General features: G+C 44.8%; 1 non-coding gene across 1 annotated transcript; it reads right to left on the bottom strand.

Moving 5' to 3' along the window:
• Positions 1-5,947: 5,947 nt before the first annotated feature.
• Positions 5,948-6,074, bottom strand: LOC114621443. The gene has a single exon (XR_003711425.1). It is a non-coding gene; the product is annotated as a small nucleolar RNA SNORA17 (small nucleolar RNA).
• Positions 6,075-17,994: the final 11,920 nt, after the last annotated feature.

Genomic DNA, 17,994 nt, shown 5'->3' on the forward strand with positions numbered 1-17,994 from the left:
TGAGTTGTCTCTGGGCATCAAGTGTTTTCCTTCCAGATTTCATCTGAAAGCCCATGTAGACACAGCTGTACACACAGTTAGATGTGCTGCACTCAGAGAGGCTGTGACTCCTGTCTTCTATCCAGAGCTGCTCCCTCCCAGCTTTCCCCTGGGTTGTCCTAAGCTTGGTATCACTTTAATTAATACTTGCTATTTCTGTCTTCATTTCTGGCCTGGTTTTTGAACCTGTATTCCAGGTGTGCCTGCCATTTCCTCCACCCACATTTGTGAAAATATGCTACTTCTCCCACCATTTTACACAGACCAGAAAATGGATGGAGGGGAGACCTGATCTTGGGAATGGCAGTAAAGAGGAAGGCAATTGGGTATATTCAAAAGATGGGTGGGATCTTGGTCATCAGATTGGAGGCCATCATGGAATTTTACTGAAAGATGCAGGGAAGGCAGAAGGGTGATCTCACTCACTGTAGTTCTAAGAAAATGGCACCAGAAGAGTCTGAAGGATTCATATGTTTCAACAGATACAGGAGAGCTGGGAAACGAAAGCTGTTTCCTGTGAAGAGAGTAAGTTGCCAAATGGTGCAGAGCCAGGTCCACTGATCAGAAACTAGCCAGCAGAATCATAAGCAGGATACAGAGAGGAAAGAAGGGACCAGTTAGTGTCAGAGCAGCAGGACCCTGAGAGTTTAGGGAGCATTCAGTGTCACTGTAAAGAACTTATAAGCTGTTAAAATCCCTTGGACACAGGAATACTGTGTGAGCCTGCTCAGCTGCCCTAACAAAACAGCACAGGCTGAGAGACTTGCACTACAGATACTTGCTTTTCACCATCCTGGAAGTAGGGAAGCTTGAACATGAAGGTTCTGAAGTCTCTTGTCTTGTTGTCTTGGTGACCATCTTCTCCACTGTGTCTACACTTGGTCAGCCTAAGTATGGCCGTGCTCTACTCTCTTCTATACAGATCCTGATGGAACCGGACTCAAGAGCACCTGAGACCTCAACAGCCTGCCCCCCATCTTCAGATAGAGTCATGATTTGAGGCTCTGGATTAGAACTTCAAGACTTTTCCCATCCTATGATGATTTTCAGGACATCTCTGTAAGGGATAACCAATGACCTCTGATCTGCCTCCTCCTTGGTTCATTTCTCTTTGTTTTCTTTGCTCAGATTGGGAGTAAATTTTAGAGGATTCCTGTACAGAACCCCAAGATTTGGTACTCTTCCCAGGAGAACATGTTATGTACCCATGAAGCACCTCTTGGAGGTGCCAGGCGAAGCATACAATGACCTATATCTGCAGCGATAGGACAGGAAGGGAGGGTCTGTTAACTGTAGACTGTTGACTTCCTTATAAAGCTCCTTTGGGTTTGTTTTGGCTTCAGTTATTACCCTCCAGAGAAACAAGAAACAAGCCCAAGTCCCTGAGTCACTCTGACTCACTCTTTACATGGCTTAGAGTCAACTTTGCTGTTACTAAGACTGAATTTTTTACCCAGAGGCCTTCCAGAATCTATCGACATTTGAGCACACATGCATGACCTTTACCTGTGCATGCTGGCTTGTACCTCTGCTCTTGCATATATAAATCACTGCTTCCTGTGAGAATATGTGTGGTTTCCCCTCAGTAATAGACCCTTGCTTTCTTAGTTGGAGAGACACTGCATGGAAAATAGTCCTTTTTGCTGCAAGTAATACACCCTGGTCCATGCCCACTCCCCTGGCTGTACTGTCGGCTTGTGCCCTTGGATACAGAAGAACTTGAACAAGTCAATACACTTTCCTGATAAACTTGCATCTGCTCTGCATGACTGTGTTGAGTCTTCCAGCAAGGCAGGATAGAAAAGAAAAACTGAAGGGTTGAGAGGAAGCAAAAACTCCCTCCTCCTGGGATCTAGTTTGAGTTTCCTGCTAGCTGCTGAGTCAAGAAACTCCACACAACCGATCAAATCCACACTGCCTGCACAGACAGCACTTATCCACCTAAAGACATCTCAACCAAGCATGTGTCAAATCAGCAAACTTGTTTGGATGTTGGATGCTCACAAACGGTCCATATTTTAATGACACGGTCCCTCCGAATGGCTCTACTAACACTGATGAGCTTTAAGATAATTGGACCTAGTATAAGGTACCTGATTCATTACGGGTGTGTGCAAGCTCAACTTGGATGAGAAGATCTCTCACACACATTCACACACACACACACACACACACACACACACGGTGGAATATGACAGTTTCATGTTCTCTCTGTATTATTCTTGCTCTCCACATCCATGTGTTTGTGTGCAGTCTTGTGTGTGTGTGTGTGTGTGTGTGTGTGTGTCCTCAATGGCACTACTTAAATCCAGAATGTGCAATATCCCTTATGTCTACTTTAATAAACTCGCCAATTTGGTGCCGCTCTGATATTTCCTGAAGTTATTTTCAACATAGCAAGATCTGGCTCTGCCTGAGCAGAGGTCCTAAGGGATGCTGGGAAGAACTCCGTGGGATGCTGGGGGCACTGCTAAGCTGAGTCTCACTGCCTTAACTGACACCAGGACTCCTCCCCAGGTCTGCATTACCCAGGAGCCTGTGTTCTAAACCTGAGACAGAGTGCCAGCTTGTCAGCTTCCTCCAGTTCTCTGTGTCTGCCAGCCTGCTTTTGCGATTTGAGCCAGAACAGTTTTTCATTGGGAAGCAGGAGCCGTCCTAGACATTGTGTCACACCGCCCCGCCAGAGTGTACAAAGCATTTTCACACATGCCATTGAACTTCATCCTCAAAGTGATGAATATGTGGAGCACACACTGTTCTTACTTTACAGAAGAAATACATTTTTAGAGGATTGCTGGTTGGACAAAGGTCAAAGGGCAAAGATCTGGAACAACTTAGTCAAGACCAAATCCAGAATTATCCACTTTCCGTCCATCGAATCCCGTGCTTCTCCATATCATACTTTCCTTCATACTAAACATTTTGAAGATTTCCCGGGATGTCTGTGAGGAAGAAATTGATGCTTGTACCTGCTTAAAAGAGAGACAAAGGGATCAGGTTGGGACCAGTTGTAGCCTAGCACTTTGGTTTGGCATATGGATTTACTACAGTTCCAAGAATCTGGTGTATTCTATTAAGGATTCCTTTGGGCTTGTTTCTTCTTTAGCTCTATATGGGAAAGGGGAGCAGAAAACAAGCCTAGGTGGTGTTTATGAAACCAACAAGAGCCTGTGCTCAGAACCCAAGAGGAGAGTAATCTGGGGTGGGGGCACAGTGAGAGGTGAAACTAAGATTTATTAGAAAGAAGGGAAGTCACCCCATGGTGAAACTAAGATTTATTTAGTGTGCTGACTAAACAACAGAAAAAGTTAACTATATTTACAAAATGCTTACTGTTCTTCAGGAGTATCAATCAGTTATTCATAATTATCCAGAAGCCTCCAAATTCAGTGCCTGCAAGCCAGACTCATCGGTTCTGACATTGATGGTTGATTCTGCTTACCTGGAAGTTTTAATTTGATTGGCCTTTGTGCCTGCAGCAGGCAGGTGATGAGGGAGAGGCTGGTTTGAAGCTAACTTCAGCTGGGGCACGTTGGCTCTACCACACATGGTCTTCCATCGTCTAATGGGCGGGCTTGGTGTTGTCATGGCAAATCCAAGGAGAATGAGCATGCGTGGATTATTTGTCAGAACTCTGTAGGCCCAGGCTTAGGCCTCTACACCATCATTTTGTTGCCTTATTGGACCCAATGTACATATAACTGGGAGATATATACTCAGGGGTCAAGAAATGGAAGCCACCTCCTGATAGGAAGAACTTCAGAACCCCCATAACAAGGGGCTGGAGGAGAAGGAGAGATGGAAATGGGGTCTCAGTGGGCGTGTGCTGAATTTGAGGGCCAGTGGAGCACTATGTAAGATTGGCATGGTCTTTCCTACTCGAGACAAAATAATCACAATAACCTGGGTGTGAACACTTTCATGACCTGTAATGCCCACCTAGAAAAACCTCCTGAAAAACACCAGTGAACATGTTCGTGATGATTAAGAGGCCATGGACAGGAGACAGCTGGAGAAATGGCTGTGTATTTAAGAAGACTTGCTGTCTTGCAGAGGAACCAATTCTGTTCACAGCACCCACATTAGGTGGCTCACGATTGCCTGTTAACTCTGGTTTCAGAGGGTCAGTAGTCTCCATGGGGACCAGACATGCTCTCAGCACCCATGCATGCACATGGGCAAAACCACCAGTACACATTGTATGAGAGAATGCAGTGGCCTTATACCCGAAAACAAAGGAGCAGACCAAGGAAGCTATTGTAAGTCGGGGTCGTGACTATCAGCAGCTCCTGGTATTGACACTGGGGGACTTCAGCCAGCCGCCCTTATCCAGAGGTAGTGCATCTAAACTACAACATGATTGGTGGTGCATGGTGGTGTGTGTGTACATGATAGTACATGGTGTGGCATGGTGTTGCATGGTGATACATAGTAGTACATGGTGGTGCATGGTGGTGCATGGTGATACATGATGGTGCATGGTGGTGCATGCTGGTACATGGTGGTGCATGGTGGTGCATGGTGATACATGGTGATACATGATGGTGCATGATGGTGCATGGTGGTGCATGCTGGTGCATGCTGGTGCATGCTGGTACATGGTGGTGCATGGTGGTACATGCTGGTACATGGTGGTGCATGGTGGTGCCGAGTACTGTGTGTAAAGGGACTAAAACGCATTGTCATGTTTGTGGTCAAAGCACAGAAAAATAAGAAATATTCTAAGATTTGTTGCCGAGGAGTTTCCTTTAGCACCTTTCTGAGACCCGTGATGGAGAGCGCATACTTAGGTTTATCTGAGATGTGTCAGGAACACCTCTTCTACAGAAGTTAAAAAGAATCTTTTTTATATTTCGTACCACACAAAAGAGACGGTTGCTATTTCCAGCCAAGCCCCTCAGAGCTATAGATTATTTTAAAGCTTTACAACCTATTCAAGACCAAAATATATGATCATAAAAAAATAGAATTTCTGAAGCAGGTTGCTCTTAACATACATGTTCTTTAGTATGTAACACAACCACTCCATGATTTTATGGCGTACTGCGTACTACATATAAGACAACTCAGGAACAGCAGTAAGTAAAAAATTGGTCATCTCCCTGTGAAGCCAGCCCCATCTGTGTTTTGTTTCCTGTAATAGTTTTCTGAGTGAGCAAATAAGAAGTACCATTGTACCAACTGTCAATAGATGGAAGGTATAGACTTAGCAGAAAAACCTAGGGGAGTGCTTCTTAACTATGAAATTCATAAACATGTAACATTCAAGCATATTTGCTTTTAGTAGACAGTAAAAAAAAAAGTCATTGCATGCCCAGACACACGAGGGATTGCAGCTAAGAGAAGGAATGTAACCATGGCCTGGTCTGACCTCTAAGAAGATCCTGCTTGGGAAAAAAATGCTTCTTGTTTAATGGAGGCAGACATGCTACTGGTGTGTCTTTACTGAGCTGTTTGGTTGTGTTGTTGTGGTGTTGTTGTTTACTTTTTATTGTGAATTCTTTGTGAATTTCACATCAGGCACCCCAATCTCCTCTCCCCTTGTACCCACCCTCCACCCTTACAATGGCCCACAAAATAAAAAAAAAATCTCACTGTGGAAGCTGTAGTGTGTCCTACTGTGACTCTTTTGTCTACACTTCTGTGCTTGTGAATGTTCTTACAATGACTTGTTGGTCTGGTTACAAGGCCTTTGGCTTCTGTTACTCTATCAATACTGGAATCTCACTGGGATTCCTCTCCTGGGGCCACCACACACACACACACTCATACACACACACACACACACACACACACACCTGTCCCAGGTAGGATTTTTCTAATCTCCAGCTTGCTGCCCATCCTGGGCACCGGCCTGCATCTGCCTGGCACCAGACTGGTGGTGGTCTCAGGCTCATTTCTTTCAGGGAATGTTCGGGCACTGATCATGCAGATGTCCAAATGTCAGAACACTGAGACATAGTCTCTCTCCTCTCTGCCACCTACTGACACACATGTGACACAGCAGCCACACCTGCAAAGCCTCTAGGAGCAGAGTTATTTGCTCCTTAGCACACTATTTGAGCCCCTGATTTGTACAAGGTGTCTCCTCAGAAATTCAAAACGCCCTCTTTCTCATGTCTGACCATTCTATGAGCTCAAGCTGTGTGGAGCGCAGAACTGACCCCAGCAGTCAACAGTGTCTGCTTCACTTCAGCTGTCCCCTCACTGACACTGCAGTGTCTACAGCCCCAGGATGCATTTGGTACATTTTTCTGCCTCTATTCAGACATGTTCCATGCCTCTTCCCGCAGCTCATTTCAGTGGCCAATCGCCACATTTTGTTCCTTGCTGAGGAGAATCCATGCACACAGTATCCACAGAAGAACTATCTGTATTCCAAATAGGAAAAGGATAGAGAATAAACTTGATTTGCCCTAGCTGAGTTCAAGATCCTTGGGGAAAATCTCTCTTGAGTATGTTGAGTTGCAACGAAGCTCTCAACTGAAAGAAAATAAGAGACGCTTTATTCTGGAGATCAAATGTGAGTGACTACACCCCAGGAACGTCAATTTAGGTAATCCCAAATACAATGTTCCCACCTGAAGGAGAGCTATCTATCTCTCTATCTATCTATCTATCTATCTATCTACCTATCTACCTACCTATCTATCTATCTATCTACCTATCTATCTATCTACCTATCTATCTATCTATCTACCTATCTATCTATCCATACTTCCTTCCCTCCCTACCTCCTTCCCAGACTTACTTTCCCCTAAGATAGAGCAAGTGGTTGATTTAGCAGATGGACAACTCCTTGGGTATTTACCTCTTGAGCAAACGTGAGACGATGGTCTCCTTTGCTCTGAGAATTCAGATATCGAATGGTGCTAGTTCCTCATCAACACAGAAGGCTCGACAATGACGGAGTCTACACAAACATCTTCATCCTTGCCTGGGAAGACAGGACTTTCTGAATACATTTGAGTTGTCATACTGGTTAAAGGAGGGATTCCCATTAGAGGTGATAAAAAGTAGCACAGACAGAAAATTTTCTTCTGATCCTTGAGAGGCATCATAAATTTAATTGAGAGCTTAGGGATTTGGTTTCCAGTTGAGTGCTGGCCACTTTCTGGCTATGGGACCAGTTTCTTCCCCTCTCTGAGGCTTCTGCTCAAGAGTCAGAGGGAATTTAAGTAGCCTTCCTCAGTGGGTCCCTGTAAGGTTTAAAGTGAGTATTACCTGCGAAGATTACGGAGGTCAACTTTTTATCCAACACATCCTCTAAGGTTTGAAACATGGAGCTCTAACAGCCATAGGCACTGGAAGGATGTCACCTTCTAAAATCCAGCTCTCTGGGCTGGATGTGAAGCTGTCTTGACTTCAGGGTACTTGTAGAGTTTGCTTACTTCCATGGCAAAAAATACTCCCTCATGGACAGTTTCGAGATACTAGGGTGAGGTCACTGAAAACAGGAAGACTCTAGCAAGCTTCTCTTGTGAACAACACCAGCACAAGCAGGTGCCCAGGAGCAGCACGGCACACGTTAAAAGATGGATGTCTAAAACCAACAGGAAACAGGGATGCTATACCATCTCGTTTGCCAGCTGCTGCTTCCTTATTCTGTTGCCCCTGTTTATCCAGTAAACGAAGACAGTAGGGGAATCTATAGGAGGGAAGCTTCCCTCTGACTCCTGGCACAGTATACAGCTAACAAATATAGCAAAATTTCCTTACAGAAATTGGCAAAATGACAAATAGTATTGAATACAGTCTGGGAGACAGCCACCCCTGGGAGGTTTGTTTGCCTAGTTCTGGTTTTGTTTATTGTAACTTTGAACATTTCAAATCATACCAAGTTTAAAGGGGGTGGGAAGGAAATCATATTAGAAATGCAGCTTGTTCTAGAAGACACCAGTGTGGAGAGGCTCTCCACAGCATGAGTGAGGCAGTTCTGCAGATTGATGGTCACCTGAGCCCCTGGGAATGTGGACAAAAGCAATACCCCCTGCCTAAGAAATTGACGAAGGCCTCCAAGTAGCAGCCTTGCACTGTTATTTTACAAAATGCTCACGAAACAACTTCTCTTCGTGCCTCTGCTTCCACGGGATTGTTAGAAGCTTGGGCTATTAGGTTTTCTGGACTCAAACCTGAGATGCTCACAACATAAACAGAGAAAGAGAGGAGGAGGTGGGGGGAAGCTCCGTTACCGTCCATTTGAAAAGCTGCACACTGGAATAGAGGAATAGATAGAAAACACACTGTATTTATCCAAAAGCAATGGAGCCTCAAACAATAAGTTAAGATTGTATTCTTGAGGGAGACAAAATCCTCAATTCTAATATGGACTACACAACCGGTTATCTCTCTGTATCATCAACGAAGTTCCTCAGCCAAATGAACTGAATATACTGTAGACCGAGGTGATCCTTTACAGAAAAGCAGTCAGGTCACAGACAAAGGAAAAGATTAAAAAGCAGAGTGTCTCACCCTGCACTGACCTCCAAGCAGAAGGCGAGGGCCCAGAGAAGAGTGTATTGAGACAAAACAAAGCTCTTGGCTGAAAGAAAAGAAGAGGCACTTTATTCTAGAGCTGAACCACGTCTGACTATGCCCCAGGAAACTCAATTTAGGTAAATCCCAAATGTCCCTACGTGAAAGGTGTTCCCTGAAGTTTTCAAGGTAACAAAACAAAGAAAGTTGTAAATCAAGGCATGTGTTTAAATCGATGGTGTTGTGATTTATTTTTAAAAAAGAAGAAGAAGAAGAAGCCAGGTATATGTTTGTTGAAGGCGCAGTATGGTGTGGGGGAAGGGAGTGCCTCTGGGGGCCCATGCTGAGACATCCTTTCCCCCTGAGGGACCAGCTACAGAATAGAGTTTATTTAGGGCATGGGGAGGGGAGATGAGGGGGGTAGTAGAGTCGGAGAAAGGCTAAGAGAGGGAGAGAGAGAGAGAGAGAGAGAGAGAGAGAGAGAGAGAGAGAGAGAGAGAGAGAGAGGAGTAGAGGCTGGTCATGAGCATGTGGAATAAGATGGGGAGGGGATTGGGGACAGAGGGGACAGAGCGGGAAGAGAGTAGGAGAGTATGAGAGTGAGGAGGGGCAAACAGTCCCTTTTATAGTGAGTCAGGCATACCTGGCTGTTGTCAGGTAACTGTGGGGCGGAACCTAGAAGAAATGCTAACAGATGACAACATCGGGGAAGGTTACACAAGATGGGGGAATCTCAGCTAGCATTCTTAGCCCTTCCGTTATTTGTTAAGTTAATACACTCCAAAAATGTTTATCTATTCATTAGGATGTTAGGCCTGACACAGAGGTGGGCAAGATGCGGCGCTTAGGGTAGCGGGTAAGGAGGTAAGAAAGCCCAAGAGAAATTGTAATCACTCTCCAAACTTACAAATGCACCACAGTCATTGAAGCTTTAATTGGCCTTGTAGACACGGCTTCCTCTCAGGGGTTCTTGACAGGCATGGATGTAGCCGGCTGTAGCCCAGTCACTGGTTATTGGCTCTGTGAGCTCCTGAGCCTGCATTTAGGAGACCTTAGCTTCTTTCCACCCTCAGATAAATAAACTCCACTTTATCCGAGAAAAGGACTCAAGGACCCTGGGCGTGACCACTTTAAGTGACACCCAAGCCTCACTCAGATAATCCACATATGAACAAATAAAGGAGAATGAGAAGCCAGTTCCTCTGGCCTCGGTCAGGCCAAACTTCACATACTGCCCCAGGAGGCTCCCTAATGAGCAAGCCAAGTCTTGGGAAAGTGGACTCCACTCCCACTCCCATAGCTGGTGGGCCTGGCTACAAGATGAACTGTCCTCATGTCTGATGATGCCATGTTATTACAATATTCTTTCTCTAATTGTCTCTTTAACAGTAATGTCCCCTTCCTGAGGCTCAAAGACACAAGCCCTTAGGTCCAAAGGAGACTCCAGTTTCCTAAAGTCCAAAAGGCAATCTGAACATCCAGAAATGGGGTCAACTTGGACTGGGGGGATTTCTGTTAGTTAGATAAAAGTCAGCATTTCTCAGGAACTTGTCAAGCCTGTTTCCCTTTACCAAATGAAGTCATTTTCCTTACCACTGGCAGAAGGGACAAATGGCTATCTGTGCTGGCTATAAGCACACCAAAGCACATGCTGGCCTCCAGGCTCCCTCAGTATCACAAGCAAGTAACTGCTGCACATTTCAGAGTCCATGCTGGTGCCCTATGGCATCCTAACTCTTCTCATCTCTTCCCTACCCTAAATTCCCTCCAGTTCATGGCTTTCTCCCCACCCTTATCCTTATAATCCTACTACTTTTGTGATTCTCTCTCTCTCTTCCTCCCTCATCCCCTCCCCCCCCCTCTCCTTCTCTCCTTGTCTTAGTCAGGATTTCTATTCCTGCACAAAACATCATGACCAAGAAGCAAGTTGGGGAGGAAAGGGTTTATTCCGCTTACACTTCCACATTGCTGTTCATCACCAAAGAAAGTCAGGACTGGAACTCACACAGGGCAGGAACTTGGAGGCAGGAGCTGATGCAAAGACCATGGAGGGGTGCAGCTTACTGGATTGCTTCTCCTGGCTTTGTTATAGAACCCAGGACTACCAGCCCAGGAATGGCATCACCCACAATGGGCTGGGCCCTCCCCTCACCGTAATCACTTATTGAGAAAATGTCTTACAGCTGGATCTCATGGAGGCATTTCCTCAAGGAAGGCTCCTTTCTCTGTGATAATTCCAGTTTGTGTCAAGTTGACACACAAAACCAGCCCCCCCCCTCTCTCTCTCTCTGTGTGTGTGTGTGTGTGTGTGTCTCCCTCTCTCCCTAGAGGCATCCTAGGACCTTGATTGGACTTCCTTCCTTCCCTTGGCTTCAATTCAAGTCCCATCATTTCTCTTAAACTCATTAACTAGAAGTGCTACCATGGTGGGGTCTGTGAAGAAAAGGAAGAGTGGATAAAAGGAGATTAGGTTTCATCAGTGTAGACTATGCCCACAAGCAGAAACATCACACTGAATTCCGTCCATTTGTACAATTCTTATGTGTTAAAAACTGAAGGCGCTGAAGCAGACATGCTAAGGGGGTCATTTCAGAGGTGTGTCCAGGATCACCTGTGGCTCAAGGGGGAACACTTGCAAGAAGCACAATACAAGATCATGCAAAGCGGCTACAATACTAGATAAACTGGTGTCTTAGTTACTTTTCTATCACTGTGATAAACACCGTGAGCAAAACAAACTTCAAGAAATAAGGATTTGTTTTATCTATCACTTAGGGAAATAAGGGCAGTAACTCAAGGCAGGAGCCTGGAGGCACACACTGAAAGCCCGGTTATTAAAGAACACAGATGACTGCCTTGCTCTATGTGGCTTACTCAGTTCTCTTTCTAACAGCATCAGGGACCAACACTCAGGGGTGGCATAGCCCACAGTGAGCTTTGCTCTTCCATATTGATCATGAATTTTTTTAAAAAAATGTGTCACAATCTTGTCTTCAGGCTAGTCTCATGGACATTTTCTCATTTGAGGTTTCTTCTTTCTAAATAACTTCAGTCTGTGTTAGGTTGACATGAAGCACAGTTTTCAACAATGTGTAAATAAAAACAATAACAACAACAACAAAGTAGTGTTTTAGAATTTCTACCTCCATTTTGGCTCAGTAGAGTCTGAAAGACTCTGCATGATTCTGTTTGATTGTCTTCCTGAGCCTCAGAAAAACAAGGACCCCACAGAGAGTCTCCTCTCCCTCCCATGATTCAAAGACTCCTGTCCCACACAGAATAGCCTTTCCGGTGTGATGACACTTATTCTGCTGTGTCCTCAGCTTGGCTATGCCCTTGCCAAGGCAGACAGGGGCCATACAGGCCTGGCATTCCTCTTTCCTACTATGTTGACTCATTGGGATTTGATGCCTACAACACTATGTGCCACAGTCAAGGTCCTAGGGGAGCAAACTGACAAGGCCCCTGAAAAATGTTCTTCCCTTGATCCTGCGCAGGGTGTTCCGGGATCCTGTTCCTGTTCCTACATCAAACTGTAAATGAATGACTCGGTTTGACAGTCAGCCTGTGGTCCTTTCTCTTGATGAGCAGAGTAGAGCAAGTCTACAGGAGCTGAAGGGAGGAAGAACAGAAATGAAGAGTGTGGAAGGACAGGAAACCAAGAGCACCCCAGCCCTCTGCACAGCTGTCCCATGGCTCTGTCTCACTCCCCAGGCTCTCAAACAGAAAGGTCCAAAGGGTCACTTCACAGAGGTGTCCAGGATCATGTGTGGCTCAGGAGTAACACTACTTTCCATTGTAAGTCACCTGCCTGCATATGTAAGCCCTTCAGTTTCACAACTGAGTTCATTCAAAAGCTGCTTGGTAGAACTCTGTCTAGTAAGAGACTGAAACAGAGAACCTGCTGCTATGTCAAAGTAGTAAAAGTTACTGGCAGTAAAGCAGGAATGTGGGAGGGGTCTCACTAGAAGACCCTAGGAAGAGTCTCTCTCTCTCTCTCTCTCTCTCTCTCTCTCTCTCTCTCTCTCTCTCTCTCTCACACACACACACACACACACACACACACACACACATTCCCCATTATCATCTGTCATTTCCATCATGGTAGTTGCCATAACCTGGACGTGTTATTTACTTGTACTAAGAATTCAGCCTGTGTTCTGGTATGATTCCATGGAAAGACAAAACTTGGCTTAATGGAACGCCAGGCCCAGGAGCCCTGAGGCTTTACTTATTGAGAACACACTGAGCCATTGCATTTGGAGAAGGCAGTGCCCAAATCCACCTCTAGCTTGCAATGAAAAGATTAAGATGCTCATCAGAAAACTAAATAACTCTAAAGAGATGGCCCTTAGATGGTCAAAAAGATCTAGGTTTTTCTATTCAGAAAAAAAAAAGTAGGTGCTGTCTGGGGGGTTAAAAGCTGGGTTTTTTCAAAGAACCTGGGAACCTTCTATGATCAGCTGCCACTGAAGTAGACGACACATGAGCTCTGGCTACAAAGGAAGAACAATAAGGCCACTAAACAAATATTGGCTTCAGTGTTGGTCAACTGTTCCCTGACAGTTGAACATCCAGTATGAATAGTGTCTTAGTTAGAGTCTTACTGTGTGAACAGATACCATGACCAAGCTAACTCTTAAAAGGACAACATTTAATTGGGGCTGGCTTACAGGTTCAGAGGTTCAGTCCATTATCATCAAGGTGGGAACATGGCAGCGTCCAGGCAGGCATGGTGCAGGAGGAGCTGAGAGTTCTACATCTTCATCTGAAGGCCATTAGGAGAGGACTGGCTTCTAGGCAGGTAAAATAAGGGTATTAAAGCCCAAGCCCACAGTGACACACCTACTCCAACAAGGCCACGCCTCCTAATAGTGCTAATCCCTGGGCCAAGCATATACAAACCATCACGAATAGCATTGTACTGGGATCATTCCAACTTAGACTGGAGTTCCACCCTCTCATCTACCAGTGTAGAGTGTAACCAAGTTGCCTAGTTTCTTTAAGCCTCTGTTTTATCATCTCTGAATCAGATGTTATAATAATGCCTTCAGAGGCTGGAAGGAAACTGAATGATACACATATCGTACTTAGCACAGACAGAAAGCACCCGCAAGCATCAGCTAGAGCTGCTGCCTAACCTCTGAATGCTGAAATACCTTCTAGGTGAAGGTTTTGCTATATAAATTTGATTATTTGATTGTAACTCCCTCCCTCTACCAAAAAAAAAAAAAGTGTATATTGGATTCCTGATTCCCAGGACCTCCAAATGTGAGTTTATTGGCATTAAGATCTTTACAGAGAAAGTCTGAAATTGTGTCATTGAAGGGGAGGCCCCATTCAATATGGCTGGTATCTTAAGAACACAAAGAAATTGGACAGAGACATGCTCTAGTGGAAGATGATGATACTGAACAAAGGAAGAAAATGGTTTCCTACACAGCATCAAAAGACGTCAGAATAGACTCTGCTTCCAAACGAGCCAACACTGCTGCTACAGTTTGAAGCTTGACTATCCCCAAAAAGCCCTGGATCTGTAGCAGTTGGGGATGTAGTGGAACGTTTAGGAAGTCGAGCCTAGTCAGAGGAAGGTAGGTCATTGAGGGGTGTGCTCTTGAAAGGAATGTTTAAACTCTCCCTCAGTGTTGATCACCTTGGCTTTCAGCCACTGTGAGGTAAACAATCTCCTCTAGTGCACGTTTCTGTCATGGTTCAGTTTTCTGCCAAAGGCTCAAATCAACAGGACCAAGCCACCATGGGCTGAAACCTTCTTTATGAAGTTCACTGTCTTGAGTATTTTGTCACAATGTCCAAAGCTACCACATCTACTGACACCTTGCTAGCAAACTTCCAGCCTCCAGGTCTGGAAAAGAGTACATTTCTGCTACATCGACCACCAATACATGGATTAGATATGTCTAACCTGCAGCCCACAGCAGCATGCATCCAAGCATAGCTAAATGACTGTGGCCCAATACTCTCATAGATTACCATTCCACAATGCAGTGTTAAAAGAGTGACCCTCCCAGGAAACAGTTCCAAGACTCAGTAACGGCCTACGTACACGCTGAGAAACAGCTGTGAGGGGCAGACATGAGGAGCTACCTGTGTGCGAGAGCCTCGCCCAACCATCCAGTCTGGGCCCTGACTCCCCATTTTTCAAAGAGTCTTTGTTTTAAAACAGTCTTTAAGGCTCTTTGTTTAAAGAGTCTTTTGCTGTCTTTCCTATCCATTGACATGGGACCCAAGAAGGAAGGTGTGTCCACGTGCGACTCCATGTGTAGATTGTTCCAAATTCACCCCCACGTAGAGAAAGTATCTTCATTACAAGAGTCCACACATGAATATCAGTAGACATAAACAAAGAGCACAGGTTGGATTGATTTCTCTTTACCATCCTGGTCCCCACCCAGACCCAGGCCTCACACCTCAAGTCCTGCTCGTCCGCCCTCCCAGCTCTGGCTGATAGCCAGAGATTCCTTTGGCTTTGCTGGCCACTCGACAGCTGTCAGGGTTAATAATCAGCAGGGCCAGCAGCATGTAGGGCTGGCGAGGACACTGGGCAGTGACAGCTGCAAAGGCCTGGTTGCCAGCGGTTTCTCTGCCAGGCCACCACAGATTCTAGGAGCTAATGGAGCGGGAGAGCTGGTCACCAGACTGAATACAGGCTCAAGCTTGAGATTGTACACAGTCCAGACTCTGAAATCCATGATGTGTACAGCTTCATTATAAGAAATAGATACAGCATTTTAGTCCAAAATAGGCATTTTCTGATATTTTATTAGCCTATTTTTGTGCCTGAGGCTATGATCCGACTCATGTTATTAAATTATATCTGTACATAAAGACTTGAAAATCTGCCTGAGACATTTGTCTATTTTCAAAATAGCATGAAATCCAGGAATGGAGAGCTTGCCCCTTGTTATGTTTGACAACAGGTGGACATGTGAATTCATATCAGGACAGTAGCCATGGGATCACATCCATGGCTTCAAGCTGCAATAGTCTGAACATATTCAAACAGTTTAAAAGTGAAACCTTGATCTAAATTTAAACATAGCAACTGCCTACATAACACTGATCCTGTAACTGGTATTACAAATAATTGATAAATGGTTAAAAGCATAACAGATGATATGCATAGGTTATATGCCAATGGCATGCTGCTTCATGTAAGGAATTTGCATAGTGAGGACGTTCATATGTCTCAGAGAGTTTCGAACTGATTCTCTCTGGATAACAGGGCTGTCCATAATTCTGAAAGGTGATGTTCCCAATACAGAGACCCACAACTGGACCATATGCAGAGAGTGAAAGACTTTGAAACACTCGGTCCATTGAGCCCCTTCCCTCAGGGCCCAGGGAACTCTGAAGAAGAGGAAGCAGAAAAGACTGCAAGAGCCAATTGGGATGGAAGTCACAAGGGTAACAAGGCCAACACTCATATGAACTCACAGACGCTGTGTCAGCACGCACAGGGCCTACAAAGGTATAAACCAGATAGGGTCCCAGCTCTGAGAGGGGAACTGGATACAAATTCCCACCCAAATCCAGAAGCTATCTCCAACTGATAACCACATGCAGTAGGAAAAAATCAGTTCTCTCCTATGGATCCTCCCTGACTACACAAACCGCTTTTAAGAACAGACACCAATCCCAGGAGTAGATGGCCATTATGAAATGAACTCAATAGTATTTTAGGAGGTTTTGTTTGTTTGTTCTTTTGTTGTTGTTGTTGTTTTGTTTTATTTTTGTCTCAGAATGCTTTGTCTGTACCTTTTTAACCTTACAGATATCTTACTAAAAATCATGCCTATATGATATTTTCTTTTATTTGTGTGTTATGTGTATGTACAGGTTATATGTGCAAGTGTGTGCCCATGCAGGGGCCAGGTGCCTTGCTCAGATTTTCACTAGTTCAAATGCAGCTGTCACCAGGAGTAAGGCTTTATCTAAAGGCTCATGAGTGTATATCAGCTTCTGAGGCCACTCAAGATCACATGGACCTTGAGGTACCCTATGGCCAGCCATGCAGATGCAAAGACCACCAAAGCCTAGATAACGAGAAGGAACAACCCCACAAAGGTTAGGTCCATACGTTTGAATACTTGTTCGCTTCTTGGAGGAGGTGTGTCACTCAGGGTAGGCTTTGAGCTTTCAAAGAACTGAATCCATTTCCAGTGCCTTTTGCTGCCTCCTGATTAAACATCAAGACCTGAGCTCTCAACTGTTCCTGCCTCCATGACTTTGTTCTGCCATGGTGGACTCTAAACCTCTGAGAGTGTACGCCCAATCCAAGGTTCTCTTCTATACATCACCTTGATCAAAGTGTTTTATCACAGCAATAGAAAAGTAACTAATACAGAGTGTATTGGTTCACAGTTCTGGATGCCTGAAAGTTCAAAACTGGGAAGTCAGAACCTGGCGTGAGCCTTCCCTCTGCCTCCACCCCACAGGAAGAAGTAAAGAGCAGGCAGAGAGTGGGACTTCGAGTCTGAACTAGTCCTTCTGTATGGAACTCAAAAATGCAGGTTCTGAGTCAGACTCAATTCCTGGGTCATACTTTAGCAGCCCTACACAGAGAATAGCATGTATTCTATATGAAAATAAGACAACAATCAAAGCTAAATGCCCAACATAACTAATGCACTACTATTTCTGACAAAGCCTTAAGCCGACACGCCTTTCAAAAGCTGATTTACCATGAAGAAGAAGAAGAGGAAGAAGAAGAAGGAGAAGGAGAAGGAGAAAGAGAAGGAGAAGGAGAAGGAGAAGGAGAAGAAGAAGAACAACAACAACAACAAGGGGTTACCATCGCATCTACAGATTTCATATTAACAGGCTATATTAGTAATCACTGTCCAGATGCTGATGCTGCAACCTGTGAGCTCCACCATCTATAATCATTTAGAAACTGGTGTGAAACTGTTGAACCCCTGAAGTGAAGGTGGAAAGATTTAGAATTCAGTCTAATGATGAATTTCTTCCTAATCAATTAGACCAACGTCAAGACAGTTAACCGTGATTTGATTGCATGCAGAGAACTGGATGAGGTCGGTAAAGCTCACCTACAGGTGTAACTGGAGAGTATTTCCAGAGAGGATCTAACATGTATGGTAGTAACTGAAGGGGAGTACTCTGTCCTGAATGAGGGTGACATCATCATATATTATAGGGACCCAGATGCAATGGAAGCAGAAGGAAGCCCATCAGTGTAGACCCATCTCTGCTCCCTCTGCCTCCTGCACACCAGGAGATGAGAAGCTCCTCTCCTGTATATGCCCTGCCATGACATTTTGCCTCACTACTCAAAGGCCCAGAAAGCAAAAGTCCAGCAAGACTGAAACCTCTAAAATCATAAGCCAAATCAAATGCTTTCTCTCTTGTTATTTTTCTCAACATGATGTCACGATGACAAAAACTAACACAGCTAGTGCTCCTGCATCCTTCAGTTGGTCACATGACAAGGACTCATTAGGA

Source organism: Grammomys surdaster, unplaced genomic scaffold (genome assembly GCF_004785775.1).
Source record: "Grammomys surdaster isolate TR1022 unplaced genomic scaffold, NIH_TR_1.0 174, whole genome shotgun sequence".
NCBI classification, from domain to species: domain Eukaryota; kingdom Metazoa; phylum Chordata; class Mammalia; order Rodentia; family Muridae; genus Grammomys; species Grammomys surdaster.